Genomic DNA, 25,504 nt, shown 5'->3' with positions numbered 1-25,504 from the left:
GGAGGGACAGAGAGAGAAGGAGACACAGAATCCGAAGCAGGCTCCAGGCTCCGAGCTGACAGCACAGAGCCCTTCTCGGGGCTCGAACTCACAAACCATGAGATCATGACCTGAGCTGAAGTTGGACGCTCAACCAACTGAGCCACTCAGGCACCCCAGTAAACACCAGGCTTTTAAAAAGCACTAACAAGGTGTAGTTTTTTCCCAATCCCGTTCACATAAAGAAATTTTTTTTTTCAATTTACACCCTCACAATTTGTTTAGGATAATCTCTTTTGTTCTATCAGATCACATAGATTGAATATTTTGTGGTATTATGTTTTCTGATAACAATGCGAGTCAGAATTTCAGCATACCATGGATAAAGCTATCATATTCTTTTATTCATTACATATAACATACCTATTATGATTTAGACCTTTGAAAAGCCAGCGTTTTATTAAAACATTTCAGACATATAAAGATATTTGATTTTAAAGATATAATATACCATGTCTTGCTTATTTGAATTAAACATTTGTCTCACATATTAGTACACCACACACTTTTCCTTGTTTGGATCGAACCAGAATGACCATGTGCTTGATTCTAAATGCAGTTGAAACATTTCATACGATGATCATTTAACACGAAATGTAGTAAAGAAATATCTACACACAAGTATGCATTTGGTATTACCAATGAAGAATACACCTGAAGTCAATGGTACCGTTTAATCTTCCATGCTATGGCATTTCATTTTCTAGCAAAACAAGTCTTCTGTCTTCTGCTACCATTTTATATAAAATAAATAAAACACCAACTTCTTTCCTTATCCTTGCATTGCTTACTCCTCCAAAAAAGATACGTTTTATAAAAGAAGTCGTTATATTAAGATGTATGTCTGCTTTCCTTCAGAAGACAGATTAGAGCATTTCAGCTGCCACTAAAGTTGTCGCTCTTTGTAACAAAATGTAATGCTGCATATATAAAAATGCAAAGTGTAATGTAGAGTCAAATGTCTCTCAGCACAAGAGTTGTTCGTTTTAGCACCCATTTTGTTGGTATTTATCAACTTACTAATTATAGGCAAATTGCTTCCAACACGAAAACTGTGATGATTAGCAGTTTTTTCTGCTAACTCTAGTCTACTGTAGTTCCGGTAAAGAATGTCAATAATCCAGATTCCTTTCTTTTTCCTGGCTTAGAAAATGTAAAAATAAATTCATCAGGCTAGCATTTCTCAACTTTCGGGAAATGTGGTTTGGAAGGATGAGGGAGGAAAAAGGAAAAAGAGATGGATTAAATATATCGAATCAGGAAGGTCTACTTGCTACCTCCCATCATTTGGACAATCGTGAAGGCTCACTGAAGATTGGTCTATGACAAAATGGAATTAGGCAATCCCAATGTAATTAACGGAGTAGCTGCATTTGAGCATTTGCACAGGAAATGCATCAATCGCTAGAACCCAGCATGCAATCTCTATATTAAAGGGAGGAAGAAGTTTCTTAAGCACTACCTCATATGCTATCATTGATACCTAGCAAAAGGCTGGCATATATTGTTTTAAACCTCTCATCTAACTCTTCAGCAGAGATCTATGATATTACTCGGTTAGACATAAAACAGTTTGTAACCTTCAGACCTCCATTACAGTCCTTTAAAGTGTGCTCAAATGAAAATGGGAGTAACATGCCAATCTAGAAAATGTTTTCATAACACGCAATACTATAAAAGGTTGAATTTTTCTATCACCATTGCTAATTTCAACCATTTGTTTCTCATTACAATAAGTAAACAAGATTAAATGGAAAACCTTACAGTTCACAGAGTACATTACACAGCAGAAATGTCTGTAGCGAATACGGACTTAGTGTCTTAACCAACTTATGTGCCTCTAAGTGACTATTTCTCCTTGCTATGAAGTTTTTACAATTTTAAAGTTATATTGGCAGGTTCCAGTCAACAATGATGTCTGCGATGGCCTTCTTTCTCTAATACATTGCTTTTAGTCTAATTGCTTATTTGCAGTCTCAGCAAGCAGAGAGAAGAATTTTATCCTCTTTGCCTTGTCTCTGAATACTAACTAGCTGGCCCAGCCGAGGCTCTCTAAAGAGAGAAACTGCATGAGGGACACACTGCATTTGACACAGTCAAGAGGTAAAAGAAAGAGCAAAACAAAAGTCTATTCAGGACTGAATCCTCTGATATTCTCCCCCATCCCCCAACTCCTTTAAAAATAAAGCAAAAGGGGGCAAAACCCATAAATCCATGCCTGAATGCCTGAGGTTGTCAGAATAAAGGACAATGAATGACAGGTGACTGTCAGTATAATTCTCAGTCTCCAAGTTATCACTTTTTGGCATTGTTGAACAAAAAAAAGTGTATACATAACAAGGAAATATGTCATGTGTTCTCTGTGAACGCGCACAGTTCAGTATAGGAGAAGCAGCTAAGTATTTCCACATGGGCACATGGGTTTCTCTTCAGTTCCGTGTATTTTTTGCTGGAAAATGTTCTGAAATTATGAGATGTTTTTCTAGTGACAATAGTGCTAAGTAACTTTGGGGAAACTGCTGAAGGGTTATGAACCTGGCTTTCGCTTAAAAAATTTTTTTTTATTTAAAGCATGGGAGATCTGACTTGATAAATAAAACCCTTTGCACATGTTGCTAAAATTCTAAAAAAGGAGCAGGAGCCCACTGATGAGAGTTTTTCTGTTTGATTTTTAAAAGGCTTCTCACAAGCGATTTTCCCCCAAGATCTCTTTACACTTTCATCTTCAGAGACTGCCTTAATCCTCCGGTCTTTGTTGTTCCAATGTCTGATCAGTTTGTTTTAAAGTCGCATCTACCCCACGTTTGCTAGAACTGAAACTTGACTTCAGGCACTTGCAGTTATAAATCCCTACAAACGTGCAGGCTTTCCAGAGAAAGGTGGAAAGTGCCGAAACAGAGAAGGTTTTGATGATTATTTAAATCATGTGTATTAAGTTGTCTGCTGCATGAACTACAGGTACAGAGAGATAACAAACGTGAAGTGACGGGGTAATTTGTAATTAAAATAAGCTTGGCCTCCTTCTCAGATTACTGGCACACTCCAGTCGGTTGACCATCTGTGGTGGAAGGACAAAGATTCTATTCTCAGTTCCGCTGGGCTACGGAAGGGACACCACTGCCCAGAGCTCCAAGTTTCGAGGTCTTGCCATGGTGGGCATGAAGACAGTTCATTGTGGCCAACCTTCTGAAGCCAGGTGTAACCATGCGATGAGCGGAAGGAGTATGGAGACAGTGATCTGTGTCCCTCTAAGCACTCACAGGGCATTATTCAGGCAAAGCTCAACTGCTGTTACCGCCCCAGCAGGTGTTACTACACATTTCCAATCTTTAGAGAGAGATGAAGAGAGAAGGAAGAGAGTGCGAGTGAAATAAAACAAGAAAAACAGGAGAAAGTTAATTTCCTTGTTACATCTTTTGTCTTTTGCCTGCTATGAAGGAAAAAAAAAATCTTAAAAGGTTGAACATGAAAGAATGCTGTATATTTCACAATGAAATATGAACCACCTTTTGTTTTACTTTTAAGTTCAGAAATGCAGAGTACTTGACAGGAAACACTCGTCTTATGTAGACTTCAAGTCAGTCTTCAAGCAACCTATGTGTAGGCTATTTAACAAACTGATCATATGAGACTTTTCCTCAGTTGCATATGAAATCTATGTTTGCACAAGTAAGTGAACAAGATTGTTGAATTCTGTTTTCATTTTTTACTTATAGCAGGTATACCTTAAACTGCAGTATTTGCATATTTATTTTAGAAGGTTGAGCAGAAATGATTATATCCAACACCTGAAGAGTATTTTTGTATGGTCTTTCTTTATAGTGATTATATTTCTACTGCCTTTGATAATGGTCTTCATGAAAAATCTCCTAAGGTAAACAATACATTTAAAAATCTTCCTGTCATAATTGATACCGATACACTTATAGCCATGAAACTTGAAAGTCACAGATAAAATTGTTTTAGAATACAAGATTAATCTAATATTGCTTTTGGTTATTAGGGCATGGAAGTTATGTGGGACACTGATATGAGCCAAAGATTGAATGTGAGAGGAAACAAGAGGCCAACTTTTAACTTTTAACACATGAAATTAAATATGTGCATGTTAAAAGAACAGAACTCTATCTTATTTGTTTATTATTTATTTATTTATTTAGTTAGTTAGTTAGTTTTTTCTCGGGGAGAACTCAAATGACCCAAAATTAAAGATTACTCTTCAGTAACTGTGTGAAAAGTTTTTCTTAATGATAGTCAGAAAGTAGAAAGAATTATGTAGTGAATAGTAACTACTTCATACTAGAGCCTTTTCAAAATGAAGATATTTAATTCTTCATTTCATTTATATTTAATAAGGTACCCACTATACAGTTGAGGAATTCCAATTATTTTGAAAAATAGTGACCCATAGGTCAGCCCTATCTTGACAATTTCTGGTTAAGAGTTCAAGGAAAAAACTCAGGGTCTTAAAAATATAAAAATCTATGTAGATTGTCATCATCATGAAAGAATGGTTCACTTATTTTATGAATATGATGATTATTTTCTGTGCTATTTATTCTTATGAAAACTGTTAGTTTCTTTGATGATGAAGAGAAAGGTGTTCAAGTGATAAAATACCCAGCTGACAGTCATTCTTAAAATATTAGGTGATAAATGCTTTCCTTCTGAAATCTATTCAGCCTAAATGCATTACTCACTGTATTTTAGCCAATATTCATCCTGTAGCTTATAATGATATAGTGTCAGGGCTGAGAATTTGAGCAAATAATTACTGAGAGCCAGGTGCCAGGGAAGTGGCATGGCAGACAAGGGGACTTGTACTCTGGATTGAAGGAAAGGAGGTTTAGAATAGGTCTGGGAAAGGAGAAAGGGCCTTTTCTGGAAGAGGAATGAAATGAGCAGACACAGATGTGAGGATGAGTATAGGTGGGAAATATCCAAACTCTGAATTTCCCTTTGCGTAAATAGAAAAATGACGATGATGATAGATAAATAGACAGATAGATAGATAGATAGTTTAATAGGTAGGTGTTGAATGGAGAAACTCACACTGGGAAGCGAAACTCTGTGGTGATATTTTAGTGAAGCTTATTAAATAGAAAAATGAAATAAAATATAAATAGAAAATTTATATCATTTAAAACTTATGAAGGAGATGTTTATCTTAATATAACAAATATTGAGAAATAGGGAAAGAGGGATTTGAAAACCTAGCAATTTGAACTTTATCACTTTTCTGTCTGAGGATGGAAACTCAGGTTAGATATTCATGCAACAACTGAAATGACGCAACCGTGTTCTTCCTCCACCTGCGCTCCAGGACTGCAGTTCGGAAGACAATGGAGCAGTGACTCGCACAGCGCTGGTTGAGTATAAATCGGTATAATTTCTCTGAAGGAAAAAAATTAAATGCCCTATAAGTCAAAAACCTTGAAAATGTATAGATACGAACGATTCTACTGCTTGGAATTTATCCAAAATAAATGGTCAGATAATCCAGGTCATTAAAATAGAATCAACCTAAATGCGAACTGTACAGGATTGACTCAATAAATTATATTATATCCAGATGGCCATCACTGTGTAATTCCAGCCATGAAAAAACATCACTCTTGACAATTGTTTCAAGTTCGGGTGAAGTGGAGAAGTTTTCTTCATCAGCAACCCTTGGAATTATGCACAGGTAGCCTATGGTGGGTATTCCTACTTCGTACTAGATGAGATGATTAATCACGTGTATCTCCTCAACTATGCCCTATAGGGAAGCTGTTCCACTACGGTACATATGGCTGTTTGCCACCCGTGTTCCTCCAGCGGGAAGGTTCGGTTTGATTACCAAGTAGGAAGTTGCTCTTTACATTTAACGAAATTGTAAATACTGATTATTAGAGCAAAATATAGAAAGAAGGTATAAACTGTGTTCACAGTAGGATGGTCCATAGAAATCCCTTTTGCTTTACCTGGGTCCTGAAGGGAAAAAAATAATAAAAACTGGCTAATATCTGTCAGAAAGAAGCAGACGTATGAGTAAGGATTTTTCAGAAAACTATATAAAGCTATCACAATGGTAAAATTAAATTTTTCTTCACATATAGGTTATATATCTTTTTTATGAATGCTTTTACACTTACTTCAAGTGTTAAAGTGAAAACCAATTGAAGCTAGAAATTCTCACAATTTTCATGGAGTGCTACCCTTGAAGGTTGCAAACGTCTGCTCATTACAGTTTTAAATGCATTTATTTAAACCTAGCATTTATTTCCCTTTTCCACCTGTAAATAATGCTTTGGTGACATCAAAGATTTACTTTGGAGAAGACACTACTTCCTCAGAGAACAGCTTTGGGACAGCAGTCAAGAATCTTTTATTAGCCCACTCCAAGAGTGTCCCTCTCTACTTGAAGGGAGACTGGACTTTGTGCTCCTCAGGGGCAGGTACCTGACGTTAACACTGGGTTCCAGCAGCACCCACACTAGAAAATACTAAAGAAATGTTTGTGGCAGGAAGAATACTCTGAGATAATCCCCATTTCATCGAAGTTATCTATTGATTGTGCCTTAGGCACATTTTGCCCCTTCCCCCTGCCCACTGGTTATCATCCACCTGACCACACCTGCTGAAACCTTGTGTCACTATCTCTACTATCCGTTCCCGATTAGCTGATGCCACTGCCACTTTCCTGTCTTAAAACACATTGGGATTTTTGTCTATGCCATTCCCGAATATCACGTCTATTATCTTACTTTATAAACTGTCTTTCATGACTACGTGCATTATATGTCAGTAATGGTTCTTCCTTGTAAGTAACAGACACCAACTCTGGTTAACAAAAGTGAAAGGGAACTAATTGGAAGAGTATGAAGGTGAGGCTGGAGGCTCACACAATTAACAGGACACTTGTAGACCAGGCTTCAGCCCATGATTCAAGAGAACTCAGGAAGGACAGGATTACCACAGTAACTTTCTAACAGCTGAGATAAAGTGGTCACAATGTCATCACGGGGACAGTTGTTCTTGAGTCATGCAAGTTCCTCCCAATGTCTTAGCAGTGAAGATCTAATTGACAGAATTAAGGTGTTAGATAGAACCTCCTGGTCTACTGGTGTTCCAGGAAAAAGAATGATTGGACTCCCCTCACTTTTGTAGAAGGGAGGGAGTGGCATGGAATGCACACACAAAGGAAGGGAGGGGATTTCCAAAAAGGAAACTGAGGGGTCACTAGGGAGCAGCCATCTCTTTACTAACCTCTGATTCAATGATTAGTTTTGGAAGCACAGGGGATTGCCTTTATACTGCATCATCTGTTAAAAGGACCACTAAAGCCTTGGCCAGTAGATGGCCAGGTATTTGCTTATAGGAAGGAAGAGACAGATGGAGGAAGAGATAATTTCATATTTATTAAAATTGTATGCCTGGGTTACATGTACGCATGAATGCAGTCATTATTCTGTAGCTGAAACAAGTCAGAGCCAGGTAAGCAGACCCATCCAGAAGGCTACCTTGTAAGACCTGTGTTCCATGTGCACTGAGGTTATGCAAAAGTGGGAAAACCCACAGGTTAACAGAAAATTGATATAAGAATGTTATCAGTGTAGGATCTATTAAAGGTATTTAGTTAGTTGTTATTGGTATTATTTTTAGTAGTGGTTTATTATCAGAGTTAAGGCTTCTCCGCTAGTGCAAGAGTTCCTACATTTACCTTTTTAAAATTACCCTTTACTGATTACCCAGCTTGTCCAAAAATTCCACAGAGGAAAGACAAAGCCCTATATTTATTTATTTATTTATTTATTTATTTATTTATTATTATTTTTTTAATGTTTATTTATTTTTTAAGGAGAGAGAGAGAGACAGAGTGTGAGTGGGGGAGGGGCAGAGAGAGAGGGAGACACAGAATCGGAAACAGGCTGTCAGCACAGAACCCGATGGGGGGCTCGAACCCACGAACCGTGAGATCATGACCTGAGCCGAAGTCAGATGCTCAACCAACTGAGCCACCCAGGCACCCCACAAAGCCCTATATTTAAATCTCTTTCCATTGGTATGGTGAGCCTCTGTGGTGATTTTTGGATGATCTAGCAGTCAAGTTTTGTATTAGTATTAGTAACCATTCTTTTGAAGAATTATACAATGAATAATCTTTCCCAGTGATAAGCTAATACAGTAAGTTATAAAAGAAACTAATAAGATGAGTTAACTGCAAAAAACCCCTGTCCTCCCCAATCTAGAAAATGTGATGGGAAGTAAGTGCATTCACCAGACTCATCTTGCGAAAGGGATATTTGCAGTGTGCTGGCTTTACTTAGTTACCTTCTCATTTCAGAGTTCAGCCACACAAGGGACGATGAAAATGAGAATGCCAGGAAACTTGCATCCATCCCCCTTTCCTATGACTATGCCGGCTGCCAAAGTGCTGACCAAAGTTGAAAGGTCAGCAGTCATCTGTGGCAGATGTGCTTCATCCTGATAAACACTTGGTTGCTGGAAACAGTTCTGTTCACAGATAGCTTATAATTCAGGTGAGGAATGGAAGTGTGAGGGAGCTTTACTGCTGGGAATCTTATTTCATATCTGAGAGCAATTAACCAGCTGATAAACAGGCTTTTGTTTTCCATCTGAATGGCCAATGTCCATTCATTTGGGACAGTATCTTGTCAAATGGGCAACAATAACAATAAAGTTTATGTATCTTGGCTCCTTTCTCCTCTAAAACCTGTAGTAACCTGCTGCGTTGGAATTAAGAACCTGAACTGAGCATGCAAAATAATTATCTTCCAGAATCCACCTGATGGTATGGAAGGTTACCTTCTTGTTTTGAACTGGAAATAGGGATGAAAAGTATCCTTTCATTTCAGTGGCTCTTTATTTTTGTATAATCAGAACGTGCCTCACAAGCTATAGCATTCTATATTCCACATGTTTATATAGCTTAAACACAAAGTAAGATATACGCTACCACATTTCAGAAGATGTTCTAAATTTTAAGAAGCATATGACAGTGTCTTACTCTCTGAACTACCTTATGGCCATTTTCTAACCACTTACTGTTGCTAATGCTGAGCATTTTTGTAATGACTTAATATTTTACCACAAACTATAAATTTTGCATGTTCCCTTTTTTTTTTTAATTTTGACCCACACATTTTCTAGTGTGTCACAGTCATCTCTTCTTTTTCTAAGTAATAAGGTCATTTGTTCCAGTTGGGCTTGATGTAATATTTTCATAAATGAAGGTGACTCATGATTGCATTGTTTTATCTTTTCCACAGCAATGATTGAAAAGAAAAGCCACCTATATCCTCTTGCTAAATTTCCCTTGAGAAGAATGAGTAAAGTGAGCTGTGTAGCCTTGGAACCATGGAAGAGATTTCCTGTGTAATGTTCACAGTTTTGGCAAGGTAATTATTATGACCCCACAACTTCTGATAAAATTTCTGGAAAAATGGAAATTATAATGCTAGCTCTGATGTGCTGACTCAGATACAGCCGGATCAGTTTAAGAAGGCAAAACAATATAGATTTTCATTTATTCCCCAACTGATATTTCTTGAGCACTACTATGTGCTCTTTGCTCAAGGATGGAGATATGATTAATATGTGGCCTCAGTGCCCAAAGACTTAATAATCGAGCATCTTTGGTTGTGCTGGTTATAGTAGTGATAGGTAGTGGGTGATGATTGGTGATAATTTTGGTTTGTGCTGGGGAAGAATTATTGGGAAGAAAATGTATCACCTGGGACCTGTACCTATATCACCTGGAAAATCTACACTAGTTCAATTTCTCACTCCATTTATTACCACAGATTTGCTTAAATGTGATATTGATAATTATTGATTCCTATCACTCTTAAATCTCATGTGTATTTTAATAAGCAGCAAAGTTCTCAAAAGATTTCAAAGGCCAGATGTAGAACGGTGGAATCAAATTTCAATCAAATGTAGACTTTTCTCAGCTCCTACTCTTTCTGGGAAAGTGCTTCATGCTGTATAAGCAATGTGCTCATTAGCATAAAGCATATAATTTTCTTGGGATGGCACATGCATATATATATATATGTATATATATATATACGTATATATATGTGTATACGTATATATACATATATATACATATATATATACATATATATACACACATATATATATACATATGCATGTATCTAAATAATATGCAAAATACATACATACCCACAATGCTCTTGCATATTCCTAGACATATCGGTGTGAATCAATGTGGTATAGACCATACATAAAAAGTGATACTTCAATTCTAAAAGGTCACTGTGGAGTAGGGTTAGTCATAGAGAAAGGTCAGTATTAAATTGAACATAAAAGGAAGTATTGTACCTGTTGTAGTAAAAAAGGAAGAAGAAGATGTGCATGCTCTCAATAATGAAAATAGAGAAAGGGAAGAGAAATAATAGAGGACTTCATTTGGTGAATAATTTTAGGAAATGTAATATCAGCCCAGCCCTTTCATTTCAGCCAGAGAATTGGTGTATGGCACTATTTTCTTTAGGCTGAAATCTCTATGATGAAGAATGACTGCTCTGACTATGAATTTATTTTCCAGTAACAATTACCTTTATAGTATCAGTGACTCTTGACTTCTCGTTTAGCAGTTCTACAGTTTTCCTGTTAACTGTATTTGTTGTATTTGGTAAATAGCTGTTATGTACCAAGAAGTATTTGTGGACTTTTATGTGACTAGCCCTGGGCCAGGCTTTACAGAGCAGAGCAGAAATATAAGACATGACTGTTTCCGGGAAGGCTATTCTAATGTTATCGGGTAGCCTACTCTCTGGCAATATGTTTGAAAATACAATGATTAGTAAGATAAAAAAGGGATATGCTATAGGAAGACCCAGCTTGTATCTAAGGGCTTTTTTAAAAACTGGAGGAAAATATAGTACCAGCAAGTATGAGCCCCTGCTTTTCTAACCTGTGTCTTTGGTTGCTCTGCACTTTAAAATGCCTTTTACCAAATTTTAAAGATCATCTCTAGAGGGGCGCCTGGGTGGCTCAGTTGGTCAAGCAGCCAACTTTGGCTCAGGTCATGATCTCACGGTTCATGAATTTGAGTTCCCCATTGGGTTCATTGTCAGTGCAGTGCCACTTTGGATCCTCTATCCGCCCCCCTCTCTGTCCCTCCCCTGCTCGAAATCTCTCTCTCTCTCCGTCTTAAAAATAAATAAACATTAAAAAAAAAAGGTGGAATAGAGGCTAGGACCTACAGGATCCAGGAGTGTCATTCAGGCCAGGTACCCTGAGTTCAGATCACAGTATTTCTTTCATGGGATCACATGAGATTGAACAACAGAACAGTGCTGACCTATAGATTTGGGGTGAATCTTACTCACTTTGGACACAGGATGAGTTCAGGGCTCTAGGCTCCTGATAGTCCAGCTGTGACCCTTAGATTTGAGCTGTATATGTGAGCCACAGAGTCAGTTCTCACCGGTCCATGTTTAGAACAGGTGTCTCCTCTGATCTGCAGCACCAGATGGTGTCTGGGTGGCAGCAAGCACCCTTTACTTTGTTGTAGTCTAGGAAAGTTACCCTACTCTTTTTGCCTCAGGCTCTGTACTGGGTGTCAGGCACATCTCGGGGACTGGCTGTGCCTGTCTCCTTGGAGAGTTTCCCAGAACATTGTTTCTCACTGCCAAACAGCCCTTCTGATCAAAGTTCACTCTTGCCTGTGATTGATGCGGTGACATACTTTCCTGGGTTAGCTGTAAGCCTTGTTGGAACGGGGTGGACACTTCTTAGATGAATAGGACCATTCTTGCTCAGCTCATGGGACTCTTACCAATTCTCCCCACTGGTGGCAGCATGTGGAGGGCAACACTGGAAGGTATTACATTCTACAAATGCAATGATTTTGGTTAGAGATTTTGAAGGAAGACATATTTAGAAGATGTGTTATCCTATGTTTAAAGTATAAAATTCTGTCTGGTAAGATTAAAATGATAGATGAATGATAACTCATGCTTTGCTGCATACGAGGGATAAGACTTGCATTTATGTGTGGTCATCGTTAATGAAGTGCAGCTAAAACCTTTGATAGCACAGTGAAGCCATTAGGTGATGCAGTGTCATGAGTGATGATATAACCAAATAAATGCAGCGAGGGAACTTCAGTAGCAGAAAGATCTATCTTGTTTCGATACAAGTACATTCTGAAGAGCTATGACTTTATGTATAATAATAGCATTACTACTTTTTTCATGTAGTGTGAGGCATGAAATTATTTAAAAAATGACCTATTAGATGATAAATAACATGAAGAGATCGTTCCTTAACGTGCATAGGAAGAAATGATACCTGGAAACTAAGATGAATCTTCATATCTATTGATTGGACAACAAATGTGTAACTACTTCTTCTTTATACATTATTCTAAGTCTTTATTTCTACCTCATACAGACCCATACATTTGGTAACACTTTTTAAATCTAATTGTTTATATAGACAGAGACCCTACAAAAGTATTTGTCCAGAGCACCTCACAACTAGGAATGGACTTGGATAAACATATCAAAGGAAAACATAGACTTTGTCAAAAATAGTGTTTTTTTCTTAAGTTTTTGATTTATTTTGAGAGAGAGAGAGAGAGAGAGGGAGGGAGAGAGCAAGTGAGGTAGGGGCAGAGAGAGGGAGAGAGAGAGAGTCTGAAGCAGGACAGCACTGACAGTGCAGAGCCCTATGCAGAGCTCAAACTCACAAACTGTGAGATCAGGACCTGAGCCTAAATCAAGAGTCAGATGTCTAACTGCGCCCAGGTGCCCCAAGAATAGTTTTGAAGAAGTTCTCAACTTCGTCGTTCTTAGTTTCCTCAGAAGAGAGTCACTGTTTTCCTAACACTGCACTTTTGTTTCTTATACTAACTGACTCTTGGCTTAGAATGGCATTTTCTGCCAGATGAACACCCATACTAATAGTCTTCTTTTAAAAAACAACAAACACGCAAAAGTCAGTGTTTTACCATACCATTTACAATGAATACAAAGTCAGCCCTGTTAAACAACTCAAATTTATGGGGAAGTTAGTGAGGCCTGTTCTGGTTCAGTCTCCATTGTTTATTTCATATTTAGGATCCCATAAAATCCACATCCTGCAAAGAAAAATTTGGGTGAACTAAAGCATTCCAGTAAGCATATTTGGTATAATTTTTCCCAGTTTATGAGTAAAAAAAGAAATAGGAAAATAGATGCCATATACCTCAAATTCTCAGCATGATTTTAATTCAGTAGTATATATTGCACAACTACATCTGTAGCATAGTCAGTGATAAATGTTGTTAACGGTGCTCTGGACTGTTGGGCCACGAAACATCAAGGAATAATGATATTGTTTATATTATATGTTTAATATAAGAGAGCATATGAATAGAGTTTTAAAAAATTTAGAAAGAGACTTAAACTTCAAGGGAGTCATTTCAAACCTTGAATACCTATACTATTGTTCTTTGGCTAATCAAAGTTGTCCTTAGGGGAGGAGCTACTGTTGCCAACATAGGGTAACCTGCAAACATATCCATATAACCACAAGGTAGAAGACATATTTCAGAAATTCAGAATAGTCGTTGGTCACTCACTGGGTGCTCCCTGCTATATATTTAGATATATTTTTAAATTGTTCACATTTGTGGAGTATACACATCGATCTTGTTCCTGTGACAGAATTTACCGTAGAAAGTGCAACTTTTCTTTGACTATCACATTTATTGCTTTAATTAATGCTTTATTTCTTACAAACGTTAGGTTTTAATTTTTTATTATGGAAATATAATTGACATACAATGTTATATTAGTTTTAGGTGCACAACAGACTGATTTGACAGTGAATACATTACTTAGTGCTCACCATTGTAAGAGTAGTCGCAGTCTGCTATCAAACAGTATGTTAGAATGTTTTTGACTATATTCTCTATGTTGTACTTTTTGTCTCCCTGACTTACTTGATTTATAACTGGAAGTTTGTACCTCTTAATCCCCTTTCATCTATTCTGTCCACCCCTCTCCACCTCCTCTCTGGCAACCACCAGTTTCTTCTCTGTATTTAAGAGTATGTTTTTTGATTGTTTTTTAAGATTTCACATATAAGTGAAATCATACGATATTGGTCTTTCTCTGTCTTACTTACTTCACTTAGCACAATACCCTCTAGGTCCATGATGTTGTTGCAAATGGCAAGATTTCATTCTTTTTGTGGCTGAGTAATATTTCATGGTGTGTATATGCATATATACATACGTATATGTATACACATGTACATATATATATGTATCTTCTTTATTCATTCATCTATGGATGGACATTTAGGTTACTTTCTTATCTTCGCTATTATAAATAATGCTGCAATAAATATAGGAGTGCATATATCTTCTCAAATTACTGTTTTTATATTCTTCGGGTAAATAACCAGGAATGGAATTACTGGATCATACGGTATTTCTGTTTTTAGTTTCTTGAGGAACTTCCATAGTGTTTTCCACTGTGATTGCTCCAATTTACATTCTCACCAACAGTAAGCAAGAGTTTCCTTTTCTCCATCTCCTCATCAACACTCATTATTTCTTGCCTGTTTGATATTAGCCATTCTGACTGGTGTGAGGTGGTATCTTACTGTGGTTTTGATTTACATTTGCCTGATGATGAGTGATGCTGAGCATCTTTTCATGTTTCTGTTGGCTATCTGTATGTTTTCTTTGGAAAAATGTCTATTCATGTCTTCTGCCCATTTTTCAATCAGATTGTTTATTTTTTGGTGTTGAGTTGTGTAAGTTCTTTATATATTTTGGATATTAATCCCTTATCAGATATATCATTCACAAATATCCTCTTCCACTCACTAGGTTGCCTTTTTGTTTTGTTGATGGATCCCCTTGTTGTGTATAAGCTTTTATTTTGTTACAGTCTCAGTAGTTCATTTTTATTTTTATTTCCCTTGCTTGAAGAGACATATCTATAAATATGTTGCTAAGGCTAATGTCCAAGAGGTTCCTATTTTCTCTTTTAGGAGTTTTACAGTTTCAGGTCTCATATTGAGGTCTTTAATCCATTTTGCGTTTGTTTATGTGTATGGTGTAAGAAAGTGGTCCAGTTTCATTCTTTTGCCTATAGCTGTCCAATTTTCCCAGCACCATTTATTGAAAAGACTGTCTTTTCCTTATTGTATATTTTTGCCTCTTTTTCATGGATTAATTGACCATGTAGGCATGGGTTGATTTCTTGGCTCTCCATCTTGTTTCATTTATCTACATGTGTCTTTTTTGGTCCAGTACCATACCGTTGTTGTGTTTGTTTGTTTGTTTGCTATAGCTTTCTAGTATATTTTGAAATTTGGGATTGTGATGCTTCCAGCTTTGCTATTTTTTCTCAAGATTGCTTTGACTATTTGGGGTCTGGTGGTTCCATACAAATTTTAGTATTATGTGTTCCAATTGTGTGAAAAATGCTATTGGTATTTTGATAGGGATTGCATTGAATCTGTAGACTGCATTGAATCTGTAGGGGGTAGGGACTCCAGCCCTACCCAGACAAGGTTGGGGACAGACGAGACCCAGGAATGCCAACTGATTGTTCTGCAGGCTGTCCTCTGCCCTGGGAACCACCGGGACGAGGCTACTTCGGGGTGCTGCTGCCCTTCTTGGTGGTGGTGGGCTTCTTGCTCTGCCAGAGGTGGCCCTGGATGGTGAAGGCATCTACACTCATGGACATGGTTTTGGCAGGGATCTGGGTAAAGCGCTTGCGGTCCGAGTTGTACTTGTAGATGCCCTTGACCACGGCAGGCGTGACTGTGCGGGGCCATAGCTGGCCAGCCTCGTCAGCTCCTCTGTCTCCCCGGACAGTGTGTAGAGGGCCCGGAACTGGCAGCTCGAATCGCGGAAGAGGATCAGGAAGTGATTGGCCTTGCTCTTCTCAGGAGCAAGGGGCTACAGATTTGGGGAGTATGGGCATTTTAATAATATTATTTCTTCCAATGACATGACCTAAGTATATCTTTCCAGGGTTTGCTGTGTCATCTTCATTTCTTTCATCAGTGTGTTATACTTTTAGAGTATAGGTTTTTCACCTCCTTGGTTAAATTTATTCCTAGGTATTTTATTCTTTTTGGTACAACTGTCAATGGGATTTTCTTAATTTTTCTTTCTGCTATTTCAGTAAGTACACGAAATACAACAAATTTCTGAATATTAATTTTGTATTCTGCAACTTAACTGAATTTATTTATTAGTTCTAGTAGTTTTTGGTGGAGTCTTTTGGGTTTTCTGTATATAGTGTCAGGTCATCTGCAAATAGTGACAGTTTTCCTACTTCCTTACTAATTTTGATGACTTTGTTTCTTTTTCTTGATGATTACTGCAGCTAGGACTTTTAATACTGTAGTGAAAAAAAAAATCCTTATCATTTTTCCTGACCTTAGAGGAAAAGCTTTTAGTCTTTCACCATTGTGTATGATATTAACTGTGGTATTTCATATATAACCCTTATTATGTTGAGGTATGTTCCCACTTACTTTGTTGAGAGTTTTTATCATGAATGGATGTTATGTTTTGTCAAATACTTTTTGTGCATATGTTGAGATGATCATATGATTTTTATTCTTTCTCTTGTTAATGTGATGCATCAGATCGATTGATTTGCCAGAGGCAACTAGCCTTGCATCCTTGCAATCAATCCCTGTTGATTGTAGTAAGTGATCCTTTTAATGCTTTTAATGTATTGTTGAATGTGGTTTACTAGTATTTTGTTGATGATTTTTGCTGATTTTTGCATCTATCTTCATCAAGGATTATTGGCCTGTAGTTTTGTTTTTCTTTTCTTTTCTTTTCTTTTCTTTTCTTTTCTTTTCTTTTCTTTTCTTTTCTTTTCTTTCTTTCTTTCTTTCTTTCTTTTCTTTCTTTCTGGTGTATGTGTGTGTGTGTGTGTGTGTGTGTGTGTGTGTGTCTTTGTAAGTTTGGTTTCATGATGATGAATTCTTTTAACTTTTGTCTGTCAGGGAAATTTTATATTTGCTTCAATTCTGAATAATAACTTTGTCAGGTAAAGTATTCTTTGTTGTAAGTTTTTTCTATTTAATGTTTTGAACATGTCATGCCACTCCCTTCTGGCCTGCGAAGTTTCTGCTGAAAAATCCACTGATAGCCTCAGGGGTTTCCCTTGTATGTAACTATTTTATTTTCCCTTGCTGCTTTTAAAATTCTCTTTTTATCGGGGCCTCTGGGTGGCTCAGTTGGTTAAGTATCTGACTTCGGCTCAGGTCATGATCTCGTGGTTTGTGAGTTCAAGCCCTGTGTCGGGCTCTGTGCTGACAGCCTAGAGCCTGGAACTTACTTTGGATTCTGTGTTTCCCTCTCTATCTGTTCTTCCCCTGCTCACAATCTGTCTCTCTCTCTCTCAAAAATAAATAAAGATTTAAAAAATTAAAATTCTCTTTTTATCATTGCATTTTACCATTTTCGTTATTATGTTTATTGATATGGACCTCCTTGGATTCTTGTTAGAGGCTGTTTGTACTTCCTGGACCTGGATGTGTGTTCCTTTCCAAAGATTAGGGAAGTTTGCAGCTACTATTTCTTCAAATACACTTTCTGTCCCTTGTCTCTCTTTTCTATGTCCAGGATCCCTAAAATGTGAATGTTATTATGGTTGATAATGTCACAGAGTTCCCTTAACCTATTCCTGTTTTTGTTTTTTGGTTTTTTTTTTTAATTCTTTTTTCTTTGCGCTGCTCAGCTTTTGCTTTTTATTTTTCTGTCTTCTAGCTCACTGATCTGTTCTGCCCCCTCAAATATGTTGTTTATTCCCTTTGGTATATTTTTCATTTCAGATGACTTCTCAAGCTCTGATTTTTTATTTAAGTAGGCTCCATGCCCAGTGCAGAGCCCAAAGTGGGGCCTGAACTCACAACACTGAGATCGTGATCTGAACTGAGATCAAAAGTCAGATGCTAAACTGACTAAGCCACCCAGGCACCCCTGACTTGTTCTTTTTTATATTTCTGTCTCTTTTTTGAAGTTCTTACTGAGTTCATCCATTCTTTTCTAAAATCAAGTGAATATCTTTATGACCATTACTTTGAATCTTTTTATCAAGCATATTATTTATGTTTGCTTCATTTAACTCTTTCAATTCTTTCATTTTTAACTCTTGGCTTCCACAAGTGTCTGGCTATCTAGGCTGGGGGAAGATAAGAGAAATGGTGCCCCACCAGCACTTTCATTCCTGGAGGAATCTCCTGTATATCCTTGCCCCTTTGGCACATTTTCTAAGATTAGTTAATAAATCTTCGGGTATACCCCAGGTGCTTTCCACACTGTTGCTTCTGTGCTATGTCTCAGGCCATTATTTAGTATTCTGGCTCTTTAAGGGCAGGGATTTGGTATCCTATCACCCTCTGACTCTCTGAGTTTAGCTTCCTGCTTCTTAAATGACTTTCTTCTTTTTTAAAAAAAGTATTTATTTTTGAGAGAGAGAGTACAAGTGGGGAGAGGTAGAGAGAGAGAGAAGGAAACACAGAATCTGAAGCAGGCTCCAGGCTCTCAGCTATCAGTACCGAGTTCGATGCGGGGCTCAAATCCATGAAGTGTGAGATCGTGACCTAAGCCGAAGTCAGAGGTTTAATTGACTGAGCCACCCAGGTGCCCCTAAATGATTTTCAATGCCAAATGTTATGGGAACTTGTTTTCCCAAGGTGGGTCCCTAGTGCCAGTGTTGCCCTGTCAGGTCTGATCCTCTCACTTCTTCATGCTTGTGATGTCCCTCCCATTTGTAGTTAATCATGCTGGGGTTTGGTTCCCAATGGTGTTTCTGCACATCCTTTCCTTTTCGGTGTGGTCTTCTCTCTATTATTGGCTGTGAAGGATCTGTTCTGCCAGTCTTCAGGTTGTTTTCAGAGTTAGTTATATACATGTAATTGTTTCTCTGTGTCCAGGGGGCAAGGTGAGCTCAGGATATTCCCACTGCATCATCTTCCTGCTTTGCCCAGGTTTTAAATTTTATGTCCTAAATATTTAAAAGAGTCTTTTCCCCCAAATTATTTAGACACAATTAAAACTCTGCCATGAGGAGCAATCATAATCTAGGATATTACTGACTTACACATTTAAAACTGTATGTTTTCTCCATGTTTTATGATCATGGCTTAATAGTCAACAAATGAACCCCATAATAGTGGGAAGAAACCAAAAACTTCCTAGTAATAACTCTAAATTTAAGATTAATTTCTTATGATAATTATTTTTTCAATTTGCTCAGGAAAGCTTATAAAGCTTCCTTTATAAATCTTATAAAGCTTCCTTGCTTTCCTTTACTTCCTATTTGTAACTTTTCTTATTTGAAAAATAAAACTATAAATTATTTGTGATGATTTCAGTTGAGTACATTTCACATGTCTTAATGGTAATTTAAATAATTTAAAATAAAACCGTGGATAAAATAAATGTTTCAGTCTAATGTATCTTCCATCATAACGTAAAGAATTTTATAGGCACCCAACTGTCCCACTGATTATTTATAATTTTTAAAGGATCACTTTATACATTTTAATTTTTGTGTCTTAAGCTACATAAAGATGGGTAGACTATTGTAATATGAACAAGAAAAATTCTCCAATTATACTTGATTCTTACAGTCATCAAAAAGTGTTTGCTTTCAAAAGAATTCTACTTCCAGCTTGCTTGCCTTGGGGAATGTCAATTAAATCCAAATTATTTTATGATAGAGATTTTGCCATTTTTAGAGACAGGGTAAGTGAACTAGAAATGACAAAAATCAAATGAGAAATGAAAAAATACAGTTTGATATTTACCTGTAAATTGCTTATCTTACAATTAAGCATTGGTTTACCCTTGCCAAATGTCCCCATTTGCGGGTGCCTATTAAAAAATAAGCTATTTTCATTTCCTGCTAGTACACAATTTAGTTTCTTTTAAATGCATGCTTATGCTCCGTGCTTTCAGAAGAGCTTTCTGTTATCTCTGGTATCTCATATTTAAAAAGAATCACTTTCAGTGTGTGTGGCCTGATTCCTAACAGTCTATCGATTCATTGAATTTCCTGAATTTCAGAAAGTCACCAATTGATTCTTTATGCTGCCTGGCAGAGCAATTCTTAATTTTTGTCTGTTTCTTTCCAACATCAGTCTTAAGAAGAAAAGGTTTTCCTTATATCGCCTTGAAGGGTTTACTGAATCATATATCACCAAGAACATTTTAAAGCTTTATTTTGTCTGTTATTTAAAGTGGAAAATGCTGTCCCTTAAGACACTGGCACTCTGCCATTTGCCTCCAGAATATTTCATGGTTCACTGTCAGGACTGTTGCTTTTTCTAGAAGAACATATGGGCCATTTTGGAGAAGTTTTCTGTAACATTCAGATGCTGAACATATATCTATTTACGTTTCGTCTCCAACAAATAATTTTTCTGGAATTTTTATACCTTATGGATTCTTTGGAACTCACTGAAAAGTGTATCAGAGGCTGATGACGCCAAAGAAGGCTTGTGAGTTGGAAGTAGAAGGGACTAAATTTAATTGAAGCAAAGTTTAGCATCATTGGAATGATTCCTGTAATTTCATTATTTTTCACTGGAATATTTCACCTTCCTCCTCTTCCTCCCCCTCTTTCTCTTCCTTTTTCTCCTCCTCTTCTTCTTTTTTAGTGATTTCAAATAGTCAATATTAAATATTTAAAGTGAGGGAAATGTATCCTCCTGTGCTCTGTGATGTTGATAAATAAGTCACTGGAATGTAGTAAGAGTTAGCACACACTTGAGGATGATTGTGTCATTAAAATTGCATCCAGTCAATCTGGAAATACCTCACCTGAATTGTTCTGTAAACACTCTTCTCACTAAAACACCTGTTTAGTCTGATTGTGTATGTTTTGAGTCAAAGGAATCCAACAAATTACATTTAAAACAAGCAATTAAAACTAAAGTATGACTACAATCTGAATGGAGGCTCTAATTGCAATTCTAAGGAAGAATAGTCTCCTCTTTTGTACAATATATTGTATTGATGACTAAAACCAGGTGGATTTTAGTGGAAAGAGACTAATTCTTCATAGTACTGTCCTACCAGAGTGTCTCTTTGTTGGTGATTTGGCGAACAACTTATTGATTTGCTAAGTTATGGAGCTAGTTGGCTATAGCCAATCTGCAAATGGTACTCTGGCAATGAAGGAAGAATGAAGAAGTCAAAGAAAATAAAACAAAAGAATAATAATCATGTTCTAAATCTGGAAACCATTAATGGCTCCATAGTCAGGGACCTCAGCATAGAAAGTCTTTCACCTAAGCAAACATGGGGTCTTTCCAGACTGCAAGAATTGAGGAATTGAGGAACTGAAAAGAACAGGGGTGGTGGTGGTCAGAGCAAGATAAAAAGGGAAAATAAAAGCACATGAAAGAACCTCTGTGTCACCACAGAAGGCGTGAAATCAGAGATAGGCCTCAGAGACTGTACCCTTCGAGGAAACTCAAAGTAGGTGTGGCTGTGTGTCTTACCACTTCAATTATTTGAATCTCCCTCATGTTGCAAATATATGCATTGCATCTGGTTGTCAACTGGTTCTTATTCCATGTGTCTCATTTTGCCACTTGGCCACAACAACCAGCTTAAGAGGAAGAAGGCACAATCATCTCGGGACTCATTGTGTGGTTAATGGCATCCGCTTGCTCCCTGAAGATTCCTTTAAAGGACAGGGAAAAGGGAAGCCTGGGAAGGATACCTTTAGGTAAGCATCTAGAGAATTAGCAGAGTCTTTAATCACCCAGGCCACACAAGATGAGGAAGACAACCAAAGAGATTCATTTACTCTGTTGCAGCATAGCCAACAAAGGGAGAAAAACAAAGGAAGAAATGACTTGCTTACCCTCACCTTCAGGAAGCAAAGTCAAGAGAAAAAAAGCAAAATTTGTTGACAGAGTTTCAAAGTAGTTGTTTCATTGTCTGATTAGTATATTCCATTTTTCCATTGACCACAATGTAATTATTTATGTATGACTCACATTATATTGAAATGGTATTTATCTTTCAGATCAGTGTGTACTTAATAATATTGGTAAATGAAAGCATAAATGTGTTTTTATGAAATCTCCAAATAGATATATCCTAAAAAGGAACTTTGAACTAGAGAAATATACTATAACCTTTTTAATACACCTACCGTTATTGACCTCCCTAAGCATCACCTTCCCGGTCCTGCTTTCTCTGAGATATTTGATGCTTTAATTTTTATTTAAGCTCAGACATTACACTTTGGAGTTAGAACTTAGAGTAAAACAAATGATAGTGTCTCACTAGGGTGCTTACCAGATACAAATATTTCTATTCTGGATAACACATATCTAAATACAGAATTATACTTTGAATTCTGTATTTGGATGTGTATTATAAGCAACATGTTCAACATTTATCCAAGAATTCCCAAATCCTGAAATGTATTAAATAGGGGAACTGAACTGATTTTAAATCCTACTACCCCAGGAAGCTCAAGATATTCATATCTATGCCTATAATGTACACACATATCTGCACCCCCACACCCAGAGGCAGGATGATGCTCAACATGTGTCGAGAGAGAGAGAGAGAGAGAGAGAGAGAGAGAGAGAGAGAATTAGAGGGTGGGGATAACAGATTCTGTGGCATTCAACTCAGTAAAGCATGTTATATCTTAGATTTTCTGAAAGGGAGTTTAGTTTCCAAAAATACTGTGAAGACCTTAATGTAGTGAAGTCTCACCTATGACATGATCCTTTGGTATTTCCTACGTTTTTACCTTTCTGATTTGAAAGTCGTGCTCCTGATGGTGTCAGGTGTTCGTCAGATCTCTGTCCATCAATAGGCCTCATGCCTGGCTTGTTTACACAAGTCCTGACTTTCAGGGAACATTGGCAGCCAAAGAACACAGGGGGAAGGCCATGATAACTGTAGAGAGAGAATGTCACTGTGCCTTCTATCACACCCAGGATGTATGCCCTATGTCCTCACAGGGAGAGGCATCACATGAGGATAATTACATTCCTAAAATCTTTTATAGGCATGAAGTAAAAATTTTTTTTTAAAAATTAAAACTTCATCAGCGTGTCTTTATTCTTAAAAGAGTACAAACGATGGTTCTTGTTTTTATCTCTAGGGGGTATGGGCATTTGACCCTAGATAGTCCTCAAAGTTCCTTTTTATGCAGTTTATTTTGAAGTCTATTTTTTCACCTTCATTTCATGCGAGAAAGGCACAACTAGTGACCCTCCATTCACCTAGGATTTGTAGAAGAAAAGTCGAATCTCATCTTGACCCCGGGCCCGAGACTTTTTCTTTCTGTGACATGCACAATCTCTAGGGTACTGGGTCATAGAAGAGCATGCCATATAGTACTTTATTGCCAACAAGCTTGCTTTCTTGTGACTTGTGAAAATATCATGAGCTCCAGACCATTGGCAGAGAATAAACAAAGACCAACCATATAGATTATTTGTTAATGTACTTTGATATATGGAATAATTCTTCTATCTTCATATAACAGTTTTGTCAGTTTTTTGCATTAGTTAGCAATTTAATAGGGCCCATGTACTTTGGTATGGATGCTGACCATGTTAGAGCCAAGCTTTATGTTAATGCAACAGCTTCCCACAGGAACCTCCAATCTAATGGTTCTGTAATAAATCTTGGTTGGATTGAAGTAAATGGTCCAAGTGCCATGGTATATACCTGCCACCTTCTTCTTTTATCCACTTAATCCTGTCATACTATTTCTTTTTTGCTACTAAAAGAGAAATGTTTGGTTTTGTCTAATTGGTGGTAATTAAAAACATTAGTTCTGTCTTTAGTACCCCATAAGGCATATAATTTCTATACATCCACTCAAATATTTCATCATCTACTTGAATATTTCAAATGTTTAAATAAGTTTCCTCTTTGACACACTTAGAAGAGACCCTAGATTTGACTTTTTATGCTTTCAAATGCACTATGAATCATTCTGCCAAACTCCTGCCCTTCATGTGAATGATATATTTTATTTACACTCTTAGAAAAAAATCTATGCATGGCCATTATTAATCACTCACACCTTTAAGAATGATCTTACCTTTTAGCTATTCATCAAAATCGGTATCCTTCCTGTTAGAAAGAGACACATCATAACTGATGTACAATCAAAGTGTAGATGGGACCAAGTACACAGCTATTAGCAGAATAGATGTCTCTTCATTTTAGGATTATATACACATGCATGAGCACGCATGCACACACACACACACACACACACACACATTCACATCTCTGTATGCTATATCTATTCTGGCAACTCTCTTTATAATGCCGAACTGCTAAAACCATGTTGCTTTTATATAATACATCACTGTAATTGAGGAGCAGCATACAATTTTCAAAAGCCACTCCCACCCTGAGCAAGGCCAGTAAGACATTGGATGACTGGAATTAGCCAAGGTTCAAAGACCATAGTCTGTGATTTTTTATCAAAAGCAAGAGAGGGGAAAATTGATAAATGAATCAATTCCCCATCATTATATACTAATCTCAAGAGAAGAATACTTTATAATTAGATCATATCTTCATTTAAAAAAGAAAATAGGAGAGCCTGAGTGGCTCAGTCAGCTAAGTGTCTGGTTTCGGCTCAGGCCATGATCTCACAGTTTGTGAGTTTGAGCCCCAAATGAAGCTCTGTGCTCTCAGCACAGAGCCTACTTGGGATTCTCTCTCCGCTCCCTCCCTCTGTTCCTCCCTTTCTCACTCTGCCTCTCTCAAAATAAATAAGTAGACTTAAAAAAACGAAGAAAAAATTTTTTTATGGCTTTGACCATAGCTAATGCATGCTTTCATTGGTGAAGAAATATTAAATGGTTCACACAATGTGTTTGAAATATCTCATTTTTTGATGGACATTCCCCTGCACCTCTAAAATGTTGGCTGGAAATTGGAAAGATGATGTTTATCTTAGCCTCAGGGAAAAAAATAAACAGGCATTGACATATTTTCAATTTTCCCTTTTTCTTTGGTTACTACTATGATATCATATTGAGATGAGAATTATAAAAGGCCAAAAGTTTGCATAGCTTCTCGAAAGTATTAGATCATGCAACAAAATGAGGTGGAAAGTGATTGAGAGTAAGATTCTGATTACACAACATCTACACAAATATATTTAACCTTAGAAATACTGTAAAATAAATATGTCACGAAAGACACATTTAACTATACAGGCGGCACTTTAAAAACTTCAAGATCAAAAAAAAAAAAAGTGCGGGAAGGCTTTGAATCTTAGGAGATGCTAAGAACTCTCTTTTCAACAGAATTTTAACTCCCTGGGCATTAAGGAATTACTTAATAGAAAAGAAAATAACCCACGGGGAAAATGTAGCCAGCAGAAAAGCTGCTTACAATTTTTGATAGGCCCTAGTATAGGATAGTAGAAACGCAAATGATTCTATGCTC

General features: G+C 37.0%; 1 long non-coding RNA gene across 5 annotated transcripts in view; it reads left to right on the top strand.

Annotated features, from left to right (window-relative positions):
• The first annotated feature begins 61 nt into the window (after window positions 1–61).
• The window catches only part of LOC123379105, a 43,754-nt gene continuing 18,311 nt past the window's right edge, over window positions 62–25,504 (top strand). For 2 of the 5 annotated variants that reach the window (XR_006583102.1, XR_006583099.1), the window contains exons 1-3: window positions 62–5,735; window positions 8,366–8,561; window positions 9,312–9,440. This is a non-coding gene — a long non-coding RNA (uncharacterized LOC123379105). The remainder of the gene's footprint in view (window positions 5,736–8,365; window positions 8,562–9,311; window positions 9,441–25,504) is intronic. The other 3 variants (XR_006583106.1, XR_006583104.1, XR_006583103.1) reach the window with 3 other exon arrangements.

This window comes from Felis catus, chromosome A1 (assembly GCF_018350175.1).
Source record: "Felis catus isolate Fca126 chromosome A1, F.catus_Fca126_mat1.0, whole genome shotgun sequence".
In the NCBI taxonomy this organism is placed as follows: domain Eukaryota; kingdom Metazoa; phylum Chordata; class Mammalia; order Carnivora; family Felidae; genus Felis; species Felis catus.
Note: the sequence above shows the minus strand (reverse complement) of the source record. Positions and strands in the feature narration are given on the sequence as shown.